The sequence below is a fragment of the Eptatretus burgeri genome, chromosome 10 (assembly GCF_056783735.1).
Source record: "Eptatretus burgeri isolate ZD-2024b chromosome 10, Ebu_testis_v1, whole genome shotgun sequence".
Taxonomy (NCBI): Eukaryota; Metazoa; Chordata; class Myxini; order Myxiniformes; family Myxinidae; genus Eptatretus; species Eptatretus burgeri.
In genome coordinates this window covers 14,332,912-14,352,724 of record NC_140970.1, presented here as the reverse complement: position 1 = coordinate 14,352,724, position 19,813 = coordinate 14,332,912, and the positions used below count along the sequence as shown (strand labels likewise).

The 19,813-nt window shown below is 50.7% G+C and overlaps 1 protein-coding gene across 1 annotated transcript in view; it reads right to left on the bottom strand.

Annotated features, from left to right (window-relative positions):
• Window positions 1-19,813, bottom strand: part of LOC147017967 (glutamate receptor ionotropic, delta-1-like) — a 639,638-nt gene that overhangs the window by 537,465 nt on the left and 82,360 nt on the right. The gene's annotated exons all lie outside the window — the stretch shown is intronic.

The following is a 19,813-nucleotide window of genomic DNA, read 5'->3' as shown; positions in this document are numbered from 1 at the left end:
TAGTCCGAGAGGGTCATGACTGGATTGTCCGTCCGGTGGGCGACGTGCCGCGATTCGAGTTACGTGGCCGTCAGCACGCCGGCGGGCGCGAATCCGCAACACTGGTGTCAGGTCGTGCGATACAAATTCATCGCCCTCCTCGCGGCACTGGTATCGGAGAACAGGAAAACGGGCTCTCCTGTCTCCGGCTAAATTCACGGGAATTGGTCCAGGGGTGAGAGAAGCGACCCCCGATTCCCTCCAAATTACGAGTGAGCAAATTAACCCTTCACGAGAAGCAAGATGGCGTCTCAAGGCGAGCGGGAGCCGGGGGTATTAGAAATGTATATGTGTAGTAATGTAGAATCCATGGTCCAGGATGGAATCCCCGAGCAGGAAATGTTGATTGTGCAGGAACACGGACTCGCCCAACTGAACCCAGAGCCCGAAATAGGAGCGGCAGCGGCCGCGGTGTATGACACCTCCCCTTCCCCCCTCCACCAAAACCCTTCCCCGATCCCTGCCGAAACGGCTCACCCAAGCGCACCCGACATGGCCCAGCTATGCGCCATGCTGGCGGCAATGACAGCGAGGATGGATGCGAATACACAACAAATGATCGAAAAGATGGATGCAAACACAACTGAATTTATAAACAAAATGAAAAGCATGAACGAAAAGATTGATGCGAGTACACAGCAAATGAAGGAAGAAACGAAAAAGCTCCGGGGTGAGACGCAGAACATGGGCCGATGCCTGCAGGCGGGCATGAAGGCCGTGACCAGGGAGCTGGGAATGGCGACTCCACGTGTGGGAGCAAACGAGCTGGAAGGGGGTGCAACGGCTGACAGGCCCGCGGTGGAGGCGGGTAAAAAAATAATTCGGGGGGCGTGTTGGGCGAGGGTCGTGACAGAGGAATCGACGGTGACCAAAAGGGAAAAATTAAATGGGGAGACCAAAACGTGTGAGACGAGACACGAAATGACGACAAAGGAAATAATAATAGTTGAGACAAGGGAGGTAAAGGGTGAAGAGTTGGCAGTGACGGTAGCCGGGAAGGGAACGATAGAGGAGAGACTGCACGGTGAGGACGGGGTAAGTGACGCACACACACACACGGAGGTAGTGGAGGACAATGGGGGTGAGCTCGCGGAGCGTGTGGGGACTCAGTGCGAGCACCTGGATGGCCTCCTCCAGGAACGAGGGGAGGGAGTATGCCCCCTTGAGGCAAGTCACGACCAGGTGAGTTCGGTCGTGCTTTGCGAGGTTGAGGGGAGGAGTGCTGCGAACGGGTGCTTGGAGAGCTTGGGGGGTATAGAGGCCCCGGAGACTCTTGTGGGGACACGAATCCCCAGTGTGGTTGTCCCTGTGTGTGTGGTGCAAGGTGTGAGTGCGTCCCCGTGTGTGGAAGCGACCCCGTGTGTGATTGGTGTGGTGGCGATGGTGCCGGAGTGCGTGCTTCCCAGCACGCCGTGTGTGGATGAGGCATGAAGTGTGTGTGAGTGAAACGGCCAGTGTGGATGAGGCACAGCGGTTGAGTGCCCCCGCGTGTGTGAGTAGTATGGTTTGTGTGAGTAGTGAGGCACGCATGAGTGAACGGCCGTGTGCAAGGTCGCTGTGTGCAAGGGAGACCGTGTGTGTGAGAGAGCGGTATGTAAGGGAGATGTCGGTTGGCATGCGGGAGCACGCAGCCGCATCTCCCGGTGTGAATGTGATGGAGTGGACTGTGTGCGTCGTAACACGCAGGTATGCGTGTGTGGAATGGAGACGGAGACGGCGACAGAGGAGAGAAAGCCGGGTAGCGGCTGTAGTTGTTTCGGGGACCGTGCCGGGTTCACCCAGCAGTGAGCACGCGGTTCGTGCTGTGCAACGCACGAGACCACCACGTGCTCGCTTGCGAAAGTGAAGTCCCGGTCCGGAAACGCACGCGGTGGATTTGCCGATCCCGCGGACGGACAAAGTTTAGGCAGGTAAACGGATTTGGACCGGACGGGTTCTCCACGCGATCGTGTGTGTTAAGCTCCAACGGGCAAAGCACATGTGTTCGCGTGGGGAACCCCTCGAGACGTGGGGCTTGTGTTTTTTTTTTATGCGCACGGTGACGTCATGGCTGCACGTGTGGTTGGAATCCGGCAGGAGGGGTATCCCGGCCGGATGGTACCGTCCAAGGAGGGACGAGGTACACGTGCAGCTGCATGACGTCACGGGCAGGTGCAAAGTGCGCGAGCTCTGAGTTGCCGCGCAGGTGCTGCGCATGAAAAAAAAAAAACAGCAAGCCTCACTTTCGGGTGCACAGGATTCCTGGGCAAGGAGGGAAGACCCCTTACCCTGGGCACAGGATGGAAACTAGTTAGGGGGAAGGGTTAGCTTAGATAGACCGACTTCATGGGGCAGGGGTAAGTCCTCATGGAGTCCGTGGAATGGATTAGTTAGAGGGATTGTAGCCAGATTTAGGTTGGGAAATAAAATGATTTTTTGAGTTAGAAGACAGTGACAGACAGTGGATGTGTAGAGGGGACGTAGTTTAGCTACTTAGGTTAAAAGGAACGTGCTGTAGTTTAAGGGACGACGTGGGAGCACGAGTGAGTTAGGGGATGTAGTTAGAAGGATGGCAGAGTTCAGCGGTGTGTGTGTTGAAGAGTTGTTGGTGGGTTGTGAGGTGAGTACGTGTACATGTTGAGTGAGTGAGGCCTGCGGGTCTGTGTGTATGGAGCGAATGGGGAATGCATGGTGCGATGAGTGATTGGGGGGAGGAGTGACTCCCACCCAAGGGACCCCGGGGTCAGTATAAAGTGAGTTAGGGGGTAGTCAAATTGAAAAATGGAGGTCGTTTTGTTGTTGGTGGGTGTGTAGGCTCGAAACCCGTTTGGAGGGGTGCAGGAGCCCTGTTGACGGGCTTGGGAGCGTGGCTGCGAAAGGTGAGTATCGCTGAGTGGGTACCCCGGGCACCAGGCTAGTCGGCCGCGGTAGGCCATGGGCCCATGGGGGGCCGGGATAGAGTAGTGGGCACGGGTGCGCCTGCTTGGTGCGGGGGCCCGGGCCGCCATTAGCCGCGTGGGCAGTGTTGTGGGCACGGGTGACCCTCGGAAAGGGGCCCGGGAGGCCGGCCTGCCACGTGTGCCTTTCAGGGGAGGTGCCATGGGGGGCACTCCCCGGTGTTAGGGAGCTGGTAGGCTCGGAGGCAGTGTAGTGCCCGGGGTGCCATAGCGGGAGAATCGGCAGAGGGTCGTGCCTGCCAAAGGGAGCCACGTGTCCCAGCCAGGAGACCGTGTGAGGGCACGGAGAGAAAATTGGGGGGTGAGGCCCGAAATTGTGAGGACACCAACACAGGCGACGGGAATCTGGGTTGTTAGAACCAATAGTTTAAGCGAGAGGTGCTTGTTGAAAGCCCCGGGGTAGGTTAGCAGTTAAATGGATAGGGTAGAATAGGAAGTGTACCCCTCCGCACCATCCATCCCCTCGCTCTCGTTGTGGGCCGCTGGACCCACTTTGGGTTAGATCGCCGAACTCTGGGGAGGCCATTCTGAGGCTTCGTTGGGCCTCGACACAGGACGTTAGCTCTCCCTTGTTCCCCTCCGGGAAGGGAACGTAGGGGTTGGGAGTAGGCTCGGTGACAGGATAGGTTAGCCGAACAAAGACGATAAAGGGGGATAGGGGACGATTTATAGTGGGGGAGTAAAAATAAAAACAACAGAAAAAAATTAAGTTGGGGCTAAATTGGGGTTTGACAAATTAAGGGAGTGGGTATGTACAGTGACAGGCAAAGGCGATAGGTGGGAGGGAGACAGGTAGGTAGGTCCGAGCCCGCCTTCCAAGTTGCCAGCACCACCGCACTCCCTCCACCAACCTCCACTGAACGGCAAAGGCTGGCCAACTTCATCGGCTGGCCGTGTTTTGCTCCAAGGCGGAGGCCGGCCAACTTCGTCTGCAGCTGCTGTGCTGCAAGGCCTGTGCCGGCTGGATCGTCTGCAGCTGTTGTGTTGCTGCAAAGCCTGTGCCGGCCGGATCATCTGCAGCTGTGGTACTTCAAGGCCTGTGCCGGCCAGTTCATCTGCTGGATGTGTTTGCCTGCAGCGGCCTTCTTCTGCGGGCTGTGTTTGCCTGCTCACCTTTGCCATGCCCACTGCCCATGTTCACCAGCCCCGTTCAATTTTGCTTTGCCCCCCCCCCCTGTTCATTTCCATGTGCGCCAGGATCAAGGCAACAGTTTGCAAGCTGCAAGAACTGCCCTGTTGGCAGCTACAACACGGGCCTGCAGTGGCGGCCCGTGCACCGTGTTTGTGTTCATCCATCCATTCGTTGTGTTCATTGCGTGTGCCACTTGAGCTGGCACGGAGACTACGTTTGTGCGGCCCATGCACCGTTGTGGTTCACTGCGTTCAGTTCAAAAGGGAAGGCCTTGGACTGCGTGTGAGCAGCCAGCCACGTTCCCTGTCACCTGCATTGTTTTGAGCCAGAGACTGCATGCGGGCAGCCTGGCTCCCTGCTAACTGCTTTTCTTTTGCAGAGTTCAATGATCCTGGGCCATGGTTTAGTGTAAGATTTGTAAGTTAAGGTTAAGATGTACTGTAAATATGAGTGCGCCCCCCGGCATGTCTGTCTTAGCGCCGGCAATTTTATTTAAGTCGTCCGTGTGAGTGAGTTTGTTTAGGTAGTTACGCAGCCCTCAGGTTATTTATTTTGGGGACACGAATACCATGAATGTCGCACTCAGGGATCCGTAGGTAAAATGTACTAGGGGAAAACTACACATGATGGCACACGAAAATTTGACGACTCGGGACGAGTCTGTAAAAAGGGGAGGGGGTAGTGTTGTGGTTACCAAATTCGCAAACCACCATTCAGGTCCCTTAGGTGAGGTATCTCGGTAAGTACATGTGTAGTTAGGCCCAAACCCGTTGTCTAGTGGGAATACATGTCATTTATGCGTGCTGCGACTCTTCAGGATAGCCGTTTTTCTTTTGCTATCTTTATTTTGGACCAACCGCCATGATTACCACCACAACCACAACATCAATCACCAACCACAATGCCGCTTCACCACAACCGCCACGACCTTCACGTCACACCTCGCAGCCGTCGCATCGCCACCGTTCTTGCGCCGCCTGTGGGTACCGGTGTTGGACTCGTGCAGGGCGCGCGCCGAACAGCGTGTACAAAATCACGGATTTTGTGCTTCAAAAACGGATCAAAAACGACACACGCCCACTTTTTGCCGTCCAATCGGTGAGCGAAGGGCGATTTGGCCCCGCCTCCAGGGCGATCGATATATGCAAATTTATGGATCAAAAAGCCTTCACGCCCACTTTTTCTCGGGCCAATGGGGAGCGAGGTGAAAGGTCGAAGGGAGGGGGTCAAAGATGAGAGGGCGAAGTTACGGGGCAGATAAAAGGACCATGTTCGTCAGTCCAGGAGAGTCCAGAGGCGGAGAGTAGTAGACGAGGAGAGTAGGAGAGTCCAGAGGCGGAGAGTAGGAGAGTAGGAGAGTCGGAAACAGAGAGTCAAGACTTCGCGGGCGGTGGAGCTGCTCGTCGTGTGCGTTGGAGTCGGAACGGAGGGGACGGAGCTGTGGAAAGGCGGCGACACCAGACGAGGGGGTGCTCGCGTCGTGCAGGGAGCTGCACCCGAGGGAGGCCGACAGCGCGACCTGGCCGAGGTGGAGACGCTCGTCGCGGGATAATAAAGATCCTCCATACCCCGAGCATCAGCAACCCCCTCCTGTTTCCCCCCGCGCTGAGATAGTGCGACCAAGGGGGCCCCTTTCCCACCCCCTACCAGACACTGTCCGCGAGGCCCGCGGAGTTGAGGCGCCATCGCCGCTCCGCGTCTCATCACCAGACGGGTAGGCGCGACCCGGTCTCGGCCTCAGGCCCCCCTCATCCTTGAGGGTATTTCTTTTCCTTGGTTTTGGGTATGTGTTGTCGGCGCCGTCTGTGAAGTAGAATTGTGTAAGTGTTGCCGTGTGCTCGGTAGTCGGTATTAGCTCTGCATTGTGTCTTCGCTTTTATATTTGCTTTTTGTGTAAATTGAATTGTGTTTTTCTTTTCTGTGTGCTTTTGGTGGAATTGAATATGTGTGCTTCCCGTGTGCCGCGAATAAATGTGCTTTGTGTTGAACTGTTTCCCGCTTCGCTTCGTCATTTCTCCCATTGAATCCTCATCTTGCTTCACGTAAAGGGTTGGTAGTGGGCTGAATACGCCCGATAATTAATCGAACCGTCGAGGTCGACGATAACACCGCTCGGTTATTCTATTGGTTCAAACAACCCAGATTCCCGTCGCCTGTGTTGGTGTCCTCACAATTTCGGGCCTCGCCCCCCAATTTTCTCTCCGTGCCCTCACACGGTCTCCTGGCTGGGACACGTGGCTCCCTTTGGCAGGCACGACCCTCTGCCGATTCTCCCGCTATGGCACCCCGGGCACTACACTGCCTCCGAGCCTACCAGCTCCCTAACACCGGGGAGTGCCCCCCATGGCACCTCCCCTGAAACGCACATGTGGCAGGCCGGCCTCCTGGGCCCCTTTCCGAGGGTCATCCGTGCCCACAACACTGCCCACGCGGCTAATGGCGCCCCGGGCCCCCGCACCAAGCAGGCGCACCCGTGCCCACTACTCTATCCCGGCCCCCCATGGGCCCATGGCCTACCGCGGCCGACTAGCCTGGTGCCCGGGGTACCCACTCAGCGATACTCACCTTTCGCAGCCACGCTCCCAAGCCCGTCAACAGGGCTCCTTGGTGTTGCGGATTCGCGCCTGCCGGCGTGCTGACGGCCACGTAACTCGAATCGCGGCACGTCGCCCACCGGACGGACAATCCAGTCGTGACCCTCTCGGACTAACGCCGGGAACCAGTCACGGGTGGACCTTTCGGTCTCACCGCGATCGAGCCAATCAGCCCCCGCGTGGGATAGGGTTGCTCGCCAAATTCGACCTACCTAAGTACCCACGCGGAGGGTAGACCGGGCGATCGCACCTCGCCGCAGGTCGACTTCGGACACGGGCCACTTAAGCGACCCGTTCCGTACTATCAGAATAACCGAGCGGTGTTATCGTCGACCTCGACGGTTCAATTAATTATCGGGCGTATTCAGCCCACTACCAACCCTTTACGTGAAGCAAGATGAGGATTCAATGGGAGAAATGACGAAGCGAAGCGGGAAACAGTTCAACACAAAGCACATTTATTCGCGGCACACGGGAAGCACACATATTCAATTCCACCAAAAGCACACAGAAAAGAAAAACACAATTCAATTTACACAAAAAGCAAATATAAAAGCGAAGACACAATGCAGAGCTAATACCGACTACCGAGCACATGGCAACACTTATACAATTCTACTTCACAGACGGCGCCGACAACACATACCCAAAACCAAGGAAAAGAAATACCCTCAAGGATGAGGCGGGACTGAGGCCGAGACCGGTTCGCGCCTACCCGTCTGGTGATGAGACGCGGAGCGGCGATGGCACCTCAACACCGCGGGCCTCGCAGACAGTGTCTGGTAGGGGGTGGGAAAGGGGCCCCCTTGGTCGCACTATCTCAGCGCGGGGGGAAACAGGAGGGGGTTGCTGATGCTCGGGGTATGGAGGATCTTTATTATCCCGCGACGAGCGTCTCCACCTCGGCCAGGTCGCGCTGTCAGCCTCCCTCGGGTGCAGCTCCCTGCACAACGCGAGCACCCCCTCGTCTGGTGTCGCCGCCTTTCCACAGCTCCGTCCCCTCCGTTCCGACTCCAACGCACACGACGAGCAGCTCCACCGCCCGCGAAGTCTTGACTCTCTGTTTCCGACTCTCCTACTCTCCTACTCTCCGCCTCTGGACTCTCCTACTCTCCTACTCTCCTCGTCTACTACTCTCCGCCTCTGGACTCTCCTGGACTGACGAACACGGTCCTTTTATCCGCCCCGTAACTTCGCCCTCTCATCTTTGACCCCCTCCCTTCGACCTTTCACCTCGCTCCCCATTGGCCCGAGAAAAAGTGGGCGTGAAGGCTTTTTGATCCATAAATTTGCATATATCGATCGCCCTGGAGGCGGGGCCAAATCGCCCCTCGCTCACCGATTGGACGGCAAAAAGTGGGCGTGTGTCGTTTTTGATCCGTTTTTGAAGCACAAAATCCGTGATTTTGTACACGCTGTTCGGCGCGCGCCCTGCACGAGTCCAACACCGGTACCCACAGGCGGCGCAAGAACGGTGGCGATGCGACGGCTGCGAGGTGTGACATGAAGGTCGTGGCAGTTGTGGTGAAGCGGCGTTGTGGTTGGTGGTTGATGTTGTGGTTGTGGTGGTAATCATGGCGGTTGGTCCAAAATAAAGATAGCAAAAGAAAAACGGCTATCCTGAAGAGTCGCAGCACGCATAAATGACATGTATTCCCACGAGACAACGGGTTTGGGCCTAACTACACATGTACTTACCGAGATACCTCACCTCAGGGACCTGAATGGTGGTTTGCGAATTTGGTAACCACAACACTACCCCCTCCCCTTTTTACAGACTCGTCCCGAGTCGTCAAATTTTCGTGTGCCATCATGTGTAGTTTTCCCCTAGTACATTTTACCTACGGATCCCTGAGTGCGACATTCATGGTATTCGTGTCCCCAAAATAAATAACCTGAGGGCTGCGTAACTACCTAAACAAACTCACTCACACGGACGACTTAAATAAAATTGCCGGCGCTAAGACAGACATGCCGGGGGGCGCACTCATATTTACAGTACATCTTAACCTTAACTTACAAATTTTACACTGAACCATGGCCCAGGATCATTGAACTCTGCAAAAGAAAAGCAGTTAGCAGGGAGCCAGGCTGCCCGCATGCAGTCTCTGGCTCAAAACAATGCAGGTGACAGGGAACGTGGCTGGCTGCTCACATGCAGTCCAAGGCCTTCCCTTTTGAACTGAACGCAGTGAACCACAACGGTGCATGGGCCGCACAAACGTAGTCTCCGTGCCAGCTCAAGTGGCACACGCAATGAACACAACGAATGGATGGATGAACACAAACACGGTGCACGGGCCGCCACTGCAGGCCCGTGTTGTAGCTGCCAACAGGGCAGTTCTTGCAGCTTGCAAACTGTTGCCTTGATCCTGGCGCACATGGAAATGAACAGGGGGGGGGGGGGCAAAGCAAAATTGAACGGGGCTGGTGAACATGGGCAGTGGGCATGGCAAAGGTGAGCAGGCAAACTCAGCCCGCAGAAGAAGGCCGCTGCAGGCAAACACAGCCGGCAGATGAACTGGCCGGCACAGGCCTTGAAGTACCACAGCTGCAGATGATCCGGCCGGCACAGGCTTTGCAGCAACACAACAGCTGCAGACGATCCAGCCGGCACAGGCCTTGCAGCACAGCAGCTGCAGAAGAAGTTGGCCGGCCTCCGCCTTGGAGCAAAACACGGCCAGCCGATGAAGTTGGCCAGCCTTTGCCGTTCAGTGGAGGTTGGTGGAGGGAGTGCGGTGGTGCTGGCCACTTGGAAGGCGGGCTCGGACCTACCTACCTGTCTCCCTCCCACCTATCGCCTTTGCCTGTCACTGTACATACCCACTCCCTTAATTTGTCAAACCCCAATTTAGCCCCAACTTAATTTTTTTCTGTTGTTTTTATTTTTACTCCCCCACTATAAATCGTCCCCTATCCCCCTTTATCGTCCTTGTTCGGCTAACCTATCCTGTCACCTAGCCTACTCCCAACCCCTACGTTCCCTTCCCGGAGGGGAACAAGGGAGAGCTAACGTCCTGTGTCGAGGCCCAACGAAGCCTCAGAATGTCCTCCCCAGAGTTCGGCGATCTAACCCAAAGTGGGTCCAGCGGCCCACAACGAGAGCGAGGGGATGGATGGTGCGGAGGGGTACACTTCCTATTCTACCCTATCCATTTAACTGCTAACCTACCCCGGGGCTTTCAACAAGCACCTCTCGCTTAAACTATTGGTTCTAACAACCCAGATTCCCGTCGCCTGTGTTGGTGTCCTCACAATTTCGGGCCTCGCCCCCCAATTTTCTCTCCGTGCCCTCACACGGTCTCCTGGCTGGGACACGTGGCTCCCTTTGGCAGGCACGACCCTCTGCCGATTCTCCCGCTATGGCACCCCGGGCACTACACTGCCTCCGAGCCTACCAGCTCCCTAACACCGGGGAGTGCCCCCCATGGCACCTCCCCTGAAACGCACACGTGGCAGGCCGGCCTCCCGGGCCCCTTTCCGAGGGTCACCCGTGCCCACAACACTGCCCACGCGGCTAATGGCGCCCCGGGCCCCCGCACCAAGCAGGCGCACCCGTGCCCACTACTCTATCCCGGCCCCCCATGGGCCCATGGCCTACCGCGGCCGACTAGCCTGGTGCCCGGGGTACCCACTCAGCGATACTCACCTTTCGCAGCCACGCTCCCAAGCCCGTCAACAGGGCTCCTGCACCCCTCCAAACGGGTTTCGAGCCTACACACCCACCAACAACAAAACGACCTCCATTTTTCAATTTGACTACCCCCTAACTCACTTTATACTGACCCCGGGGTCCCTTGGGTGGGAGTCACTCCTCCCCCCAATCACTCATCGCACCATGCATTCCCCATTCGCTCCATACACACAGACCCGCAGGCCTCACTCACTCAACATGTACACGTACTCACCTCACAACCCACCAACAACTCTTCAACACACACACCGCTGAACTCTGCCATCCTTCTAACTACATCCCCTAACTCACTCGTGCTCCCACGTCGTCCCTTAAACTACAGCACGTTCCTTTTAACCTACGTAGCTAAACTACGTCCCCTCTACACATCCACTGTCTGTCACTGTCTTCTAACTCAAAAAATCATTTTATTTCCCAACCTAAATCTGGCTACAATCCCTCTAACTAATCCATTCCACGGACTCCATGAGGACTTACCCCTGCCCCATGAAGTCGGTCTAACTAAGCTAACCCTTCCCCCTAACGAGTTTCCATCCTGTGCCCAGGGTAAGGGGTCTTCCCTCCTTGCCCAGGAATCCTGTGCACCCGAAAGTGAGGCTTGCTGTTTTTTTTGATCCGTTTTTGAAGCACAAAATCCGTGATTTTGTACACGCTGTTCGGCGCGCGCCCTGCACGAGTCCAACACCGGTACCCACAGGCGGCGCAAGAACGGTGGCGATGCGACGGCTGCGAGGTGTGACGTGAAGGTCGTGGCGGTTGTGGTGAAGCGGCGTTGTGGTTGGTGGTTGATGTTGTGGTTGTGGTGGTAATCATGGCGGTTGGTCCAAAATAAAGATAGCAAAAGAAAAACGGCTATCCTGAAGAGTCGCAGCACGCATAAATGACATGTATTCCCACTAGACAACGGGTTTGGGCCTAACTACACATGTACTTACCGAGATACCTCACCTAAGGGACCTGAATGGTGGTTTGCGAATTTGGTAACCACAACAATATATATATATATATATATATATATATATATATATATATATATATATATTTGCATAAAATATATAAACAAACAAACACACACACACACACACACACACACACACACACACACGTTGTTCGTCTTTCGGCTGCTCCCATTAGGGGTCACAACAGCAGACCATCCGTTATGATCCGCATACTGATTTGGCATAGGTTTTACGCCGGATGCCCTTCCTGCCGCAACCCTGGTCGCCTCTTACGACACAGGGATAAGGATTGGGTTTCCTAATTTCTGGGCTGCCCTCCACCCTCTCATAGTGCGGCCCAGCGCAGAGCTCCCGTCTTCAAGCGATCCTCCAACCCAAGCCTCCGAGTAGCCGGATTACAGGCGCACGGCACTACATATATATATATATATATATATATATATATATATATATATATATATATATATATATATATATATATATATATATATATATATATATATATATATATATATATATATATATATACATATACATATACATATACATGTACATATATATATATATATATATATATATATATATATATATATATATATATTCTTCTTTTGGCTGCTCACGTTAGGGGTCACCACAGTGGATCATCCGTATGATCCCCATAATGATTTGGCTTAGTTTTTACGCCAGATGCCCTTCCTGACGCAACCCTGGTCGCCTCTTACGACACAGGGATATGGTACACCTTTTCTAACCGGGGAATACACCGGGCCCAATACACTGGTACTCACTTTGCCGACCTCGGAAGGATGACAGGCTGAGTCAACTACCTGGTGTGTATTAATTCAAGCGGACAACAGGGCTTGAACTCATGAGCTTTTGGATCCCAAGCAGCTACCCTAATCACTTTGCCAAAACCAGAATATATATATATATATATATATATATATATATATATATATATATATATATATATATATATATATATATATATATATATATATATATATATTGTTGTGGTTGACGAAATTCGCAAACCACCATTCAGGTCCCGTAGGTGAGATATCTCTGTAAGTATATGTGTGGTTAGGCCCAAACCCGTTGTTTAGAGGGAATAAATGTCATTCATTCGGGCTGCGACCCTTTTAGATAGCCGTTTTTCTTTTACTATCATTATTTTGGGCCAGCCGCCATTACTACCACCACAACCACCACCAACCACGTCTCAACAGCCATCACACAACAACCACCAACCGCAACGCCGCTTCACACCAACAGCCACGACCCTTGCCGTCACATCTCGCTCTCGCAACCATCACATCACCGCCATTCCCGCGCCGCTTGTGGGCACCGATTCTGGACTCGTACAGGGCGCGCACCGAGCAGCGGGTGCAAAAACACCAGACTTTCCGAGAAATCGGATCAAAAACGATTCACACCCACTTCTGTTCTGTCCTATCAGCGAGCGTGGGGCGATTTGGCCCCGCCTCCAGGTGCGTCGGAGTATAATCGCTATATGCAGATTCGCGGATCAAAAATCATTCACGCCCACTTTTCCTCTGTCCAATGGGGAGCCAGCCAGAGGTGAAGGGTCGAAGGTGAAGGAGCGAAGCCCCGGGGCCTATAAAGGGCCGCGTTCGCTCGCCGGAAAGGCAGTAGTTGAGTTGGAAAGAGTTGAGAGTTTCTGAGAAGAGGAAAGCAGTTGGATGCAGTTGAGAAGAGTGGAGAGTTGGAGAGTTGCGGCGGCGAAGGCAGTCGAGAGGGCGCTCGTGTCAGAGTCGGGGAGCTGCGGAGAGGGGAGGCCGGTAACGCGACCGAGGTCGCGGTGGAGACGCTCGTCGCGAGACCCAAGCCAGCGAGATATCCTCATTCCCCCGAGCATCAACAACCCCCTCCTGTTTCCCCCCGCGCTGAGATAGTTTTAGAAGGGGGCCCCGTTCCCACCCCATTCCAGGCAGTGCCAGCGAGGCCCGCGGAGTCGGGGCGCCGCCGCCATCTTGCGGCTCATCACCAGACGGGTAGGCTCGACGCGGTCTCGGCCCCAGGCCCGTCTGCCCCCCTCATCGTTGAGGGTGGTCCCTTTTTCTTTTGCTTTGAGTATATGTGTTGTCGGCGCCGTCTGTGAAGTAAAACTGCATAAGTGTTGCCGTGTGCTCGGTAGTCGGTTGTAGATCTGCATTGTTGCATTTGCTTTTTGTGCAGAATTGTTGTGTTTCTTCTTTTGTTACATTTGCTTTTGGTGCATAATTGTGGTAATTGTATATGTGTGCTTTCCGTTTGCGCGGAATAAATGTGCTTTATGTTGAACTGTTTTTCCCGTTTCGCTTCGTCTTTTCTTTTATTGAATCTCCATCTTACTTCACGTAAAGGGTTGGTCGTGGGCTAAAAACGCCCGATAATTAATCGAACCGTCGAGGTTGACGATAACACCGCTCGGTTATCCCGATAGTACGGAACGGGTCGCTTAAAGTGGCCCGTGTCCGAAGTCGACCTGCGGCGAGGTGCGATCGCCCGGTCTACCCTCCGTGTGGGTACTTAGGTAGGTCGAATTTGGCGAGCAACCCTATCCCACGCGGGGGGCCGATTGGCACGATCGTGGTGAGGCCGAAAGGCCCACCCGTGACTAGTTCCCGGCGTTAGTCCGAGAGGGTCACGACAGGATTGTCCGTCCGGTGGGCGACGTGCCTCGATTCGAGTTACGTGGCCGCTCGCACGCCGGCGGGCGCGAATCCGCAACTATATATATATATATATACATATATATATATATATATATATATATATATATATATATATATATGTACATATACATACATTTATATATATATATATATATATATATATATATATATATGTATATATTATGTTTGTATATATTATGTGTTTGTATATATATATATATATATATATATATATATATATATATATATATATATATATATATATATATATATATATTATGTGTTTGTATATATATCTTCTTCTTCTTCCTCTTTCGGCTTGCTCCCAGCGGACCAAACTGTCTCCATTTCGCTCTATCCTCCACATCTTCCATTGACACTCCAACCACCCACATGTCCACCCTCACCGCATCCATGAACCTCTTCTTTGGCCTTCCTCTTCTCCTCCTGCCTGGCGGCTCCATCTTCAACATCCTTCTCCCGATATACTCCGTTTCCCTCCTGTGCACATGTCCAAACCATCTCAATCTCGCCTCTCTCACTTTGTTTCCAAACCGTCCTACCTGCGCTGTCCCTCTAATACACTCATTTCTTATCCTATCCATCCTCGTCACTCCCAACGAGAATCGCAGCATCTTTAACTCTGCCACCTTCAGCTCTGCTTCCTGTCTTTTTGTTAGCGCCACCGCCTCCAAACCATACAACATAGCTGGTCTCACTACCGTCTTGTATACTTTCCCCTTCACTCTTGCAGCTACCCTTCTGTCACAAATCACTCCTGCAACTCTTCTCCACCTACTCCATCCTGCCTGCACTCTCTTTTTCACTTCTCTCCCACACTCTCCGTTACTTTGGACAGTTGATCCCAAGTATTTAAACCAATCCACCTTCCCCACCTCAACTCCTTGCAACTGCACCATACCACCACCCTCCCTCTCATTTACGCACATGTACTCCGTCTTACTCCTACTGACTAACATTCCCCTTCTCTCCAGTGCGTACCTCCACCTCTCAAGGCTCGATTCAGCCTGCTCCCTACTCTCCCTACAGATCATGATGTCATCCGCGAACATCATGGTCCATGGAGACTCCAGTCTGATCTCGTCCGTCAACCTGTCCATCACCATTGCAAACAGGAAAGGGCTCAGAGTCGATCCTTGGTGCAATCCCACTTTAACCTTAAACCGGTCCGTCATTCCTACCGCACACCTCACCGCTGTCACACTGTCCTCATACATATCCTGCACGATCCTCACATACTTCTCCAACACTCCCGACTTCCTCATACAATACCACAACTCCTCTCTTGGCACCCTATCATAAGCTTTCTCTAAATCCACAAACACACAATGTAACTCCTTCCCTATACTTCTCCATCAACATTCTCAAAGCAAACATCGCATCAGTGGTGCTCTTTCCTGGCATAAACCCATATTGCTGCTCACAGATCATCACCTCTCCTCTCAACCGAGCTTCCACTACTCTTTCCCACAACTTCATGGTGTGGCTTAACAACTTTATCCCTCTGTAATTTCCACAGCTCTGCACATCACCCTTATTCTTGAAAATCGGAACCAGCACACTTAATCTCCACTCCTCCGGCATCCTCTCACTTTCCAAGACTTTATTAAACAATCTGGTTAACAACCCCACTGCCATCTCTCCTAAGCACTTCCATGCCTCCACTGGTATACCATCTGGGCCAACTGCCTTTCCACTTTTCATCTTCTTCATAGCAGTCCTCACTTCATCCTTACTGATCCACCCCACTTCCAGATTCACTATCTCCACCTCTTCCAACCTTCTCTCTCTCTCATTTTCTTCATTCATCAGCTCCTCAAAGTACTCCATCCACCTTCTCAACACACTCTCCTCGCTCGTCAGAACATTCCCATTTGCGTCCTTTATCACCCTAACCTGCAGCACATCCTTCCCAGCTCGGTCCCTCTGTCTTGCCAATCGGTATAAATCCTTTTCCCCTTCTTTTGTATCCAACTTCTCATACAGCTCGTCATATGCCTTTTCCTTGGCCTTAGCCACCTCTCTTTTTGCTTTTCGACGCCACTCCTTGTACTCCTGCCGACTTTCTTCATCTCTCTGACTATCCCACTTCTTTTTCGCCAACCCCTTCTTCCTTATACTTTCCTGTACTTCCTCATTCCACCACCAAGTCTCCTTATCTTCCTTCCTCTGTCCAGATGTCACACCAAGTACCTTCCTAGCTATCTCCCTCACAACTTCTGCTGTCGTTGCCCAATCATCCCACCCATCTTTACCACCATCCAACGCCTGTCTCACCTCCTCCCTAAATTTCACGCAACAGTCTTCCTCCTTTAGCTTCCACCATCTGGTCCTTGGTTCAGCCCTCACTCTCTTCCTCAACCTCACCTCCAAAGTCATCCTACAGACCACCAATCGATGCTGTCGAGCTACACTCTCCCCTGCCACAACCTTACAGTCACTAATCTTTCAGGTTGCATCTCCTACTTAAGATGTAATCCACCTGTGTGCACTTTCCTCCACTCTTGTAAGTCACCCTGTGTTCCTCCTTCTTCTTGAAATACGTGTTTACCACTGCCATTTCCATTCTTTTTGCAAACTCTACCACCATTTGCCCTTCCACATTTCTCTTGTTGAGACCGTACCTCCCTATCACCTCCTCATCCTCTTTATTCCCTTCCCCAACATGTCCATTGAAATCTGCTCCAATCACCACTCTTTCATCCTTGGATACACTCTCCACCACTTCATCTAACTCACTCCAGAAATCTTCTTTATATTCCATCTCACACCCCATATGTGGGGCAAATGCACTGATGACATTCATCATCACCCCTTCAATTTCCAACTTCACACTCATCACTCGGTCAGACACCCTCCTCACCTCCAATACCCTCTTGACATGATCTTCCTTCAGGATTATCCCGACACCATTTCTCCTCCCATCCACACCATGGTAGAACAGTTTGAAACCACCTCCAATGCTCCTCGCCTTACTCCCCATCCACTTGGTCTCTTGTACACACAGTATATCCACCTTTCTTCTCTCCATCATATCAGCCAACTCTCGCCCTTTGCCAGTCATCGTCCCAACAGTCAGAGTTCCAACTCTCACCTCCACACTTCTACCCTTCCCCCTCTCCCACTGCCTCCGGACTCGCCTTCCCCGTCTCCTTCTCCTCCTTCGCCCAGCAGTAGCATAATTTCCACTGGTACCCTGCTGACCACCGGTACCGGTGGCGGTCGTTGGTAACCCGGGCCTCGACCGATCCGGTATGAAATTCGTTTTGTTGTCCGCATAATGATTTGGCATCGGTTTTTACGCCGAATGCCCTTCCTGACGCAACCCTGGTCGCCTCTTACGACACACAAGGATATGGTACACCTATTCTAACCGGGGCATACACCGGGCCCAGTACAACTGGTGCTCATTTCGCCGACCTCAGAAGGATGGCAGGCTGAGTCAACCCCCTGGTGTTTTCGACTTGGTTTATATATATTTATTTATATATATATATATATATATATATATATATATATATATATATATATATATATATATATATACATATATTAATTCAGTGTCCCAACGGGGCTTGAACTCAGGACCTCTTGGGTCCCAAGCCACTGCCCTTACCACTGTGCCAACACCAGGCTTGAATATATATATATATATATATATATATATATATATATATATATATATATATATATATATATATATATATATATATATATATATATATATATATATATATATATACATACATACATCTACATATATAAACATATATATATATATATATATATATATATATATATATATATATATATATATATATATATATATATATATATATATATACACATTTATATACACATTTACATATATATATATATATATATATATATATATATATATATATATATATATATATATATATATATATATATCCTGGTTTTGGCAAAGTGATTAGGGTAGCGGCTTGGGATCCAAAAGCTCCTGAGTTCAAGCGCCGTTGTCCGCTTGAATTCATACACACCAGGTGGTTGACTCAGCCTGTCATGGTACACCTATTCTAACCGGGGAAAAAAAAAAAATATATATATATATATGTATATATTTTTATATATATATATATATATATATATATATATATATATATATATATATATATATATATATATATATATATATATATACATACATACATGTCTGTAGCAAAAACCCTGCTTGAGAGAATGCCAGTTATTTTGTCTGTGTATAAACAACAGAACACTGCCTCGATCGCAAGGCCTATGATGCCTTATCGGCTCAAAATCCTTTTAACTGTCGCTTTTGTCATTTTACAGTGAAGGGAAAAGTTATAGGGAGGGCATGGCGATTGCGAATGCGACAGCTCGAAAATGGCTTTGACTTCGCTTATCAGTAAGCACCAAATTGGCGGCCGTCGTACAGAAACTGTGGGTGGTCAGGCAAATTGTCCAACCAACGGGTGGAACCCGGACACATGGACAGATGCCCATACGGCTCCTTTTATCGTATAGACTAGTAAAACAAGACTCATGCTATATTGTTGGTGAAAAAAAAAAATTATCACTTTATTTGCATTTCCACTTCATCTCCTCCAAGCAGGGCAGCAATGCAAGCACAGCAAAGTGACTTCACAAGTGCCTCCTCTCCTTGATTTTCTTCTTCGTTCCGTCAAAGGTCTTCGTTTCTCTGGTGTCATCATCCTTTTATATATCTCGTGTTTCCAGGCACACCTTCTCACTCCCCAAGAGCCAATCACAGGGCTCTTCATGGCCTCCAATCCCAAGCTTTCCGAGGCATGCTCTTGTCCACCCAGGTTTAGTCACTGCACCGAAGTCCGTTTTTACTACAAATATCAACCGAGTTCACACATCAGTACTCTGTACTTAACTAACACTAAAAATGCTAACATTTACTTCACTAACATTTTACTTTACTCACACTTTACGTAAATAACACTTATTCTATAACATAATAATAATCATACATGTTGTTCCCATCACATTTTTTTCTTATTAGTGTTTTCTGTTTTTCACGGCATCAAGAGAGTCAGAATTACTTTGTGTGGATTTTAATCCAGTCATGATAAAGGATATTTTTTATTTTTATCCTGCTTGTCCTTGGTGTAAACAAAAGATTCGCACTTTGCAGGTGAAATGTCAACGCTCGTCCGTATGATTAAATTTCTAATCATTTTAACCTTTTCATCGTTTTTTTTTTGTCATTTCACAGATTTATGGCTGTAACCTCCCAATACCCAAGTGGATCATGATGAAATTTGAAAGGATTCCATTACATGATTATCCACATTGAAAAATAGCAAATTAAATTAGAGATAACAAGTTAATGAGAGCTGTATGCGGAAGAATGCACTGCTCATCAACATTTATTTGCAATTGCTGGAATAATTTTGATGACATTTGCAAGAAAGATTCAATATATTTTGCAAGGGAATCATCCATTTCACTGAGAAATGCAAAGCTGTGTGAACTTATTTTTCTTCCTATCCTCCCTTTATAAGGGATGAGGCCAAATGGTACCAAACTTCTGTCCTGCCATGAACACGATACTCCTCCACTTCCCTTTGCCTTCAGCCAACTCTCTCCACTCTCAACCCACCCCCAACATATTGATATTCCTCCTCACACAATCTTACAATGTCAGCCACCACCTACCTATTTTCCTCCTAAATCGCTCCCTAAACCTATCGGCTTTCTTTGCCATTCTATCATCCTCCATCCACAGCA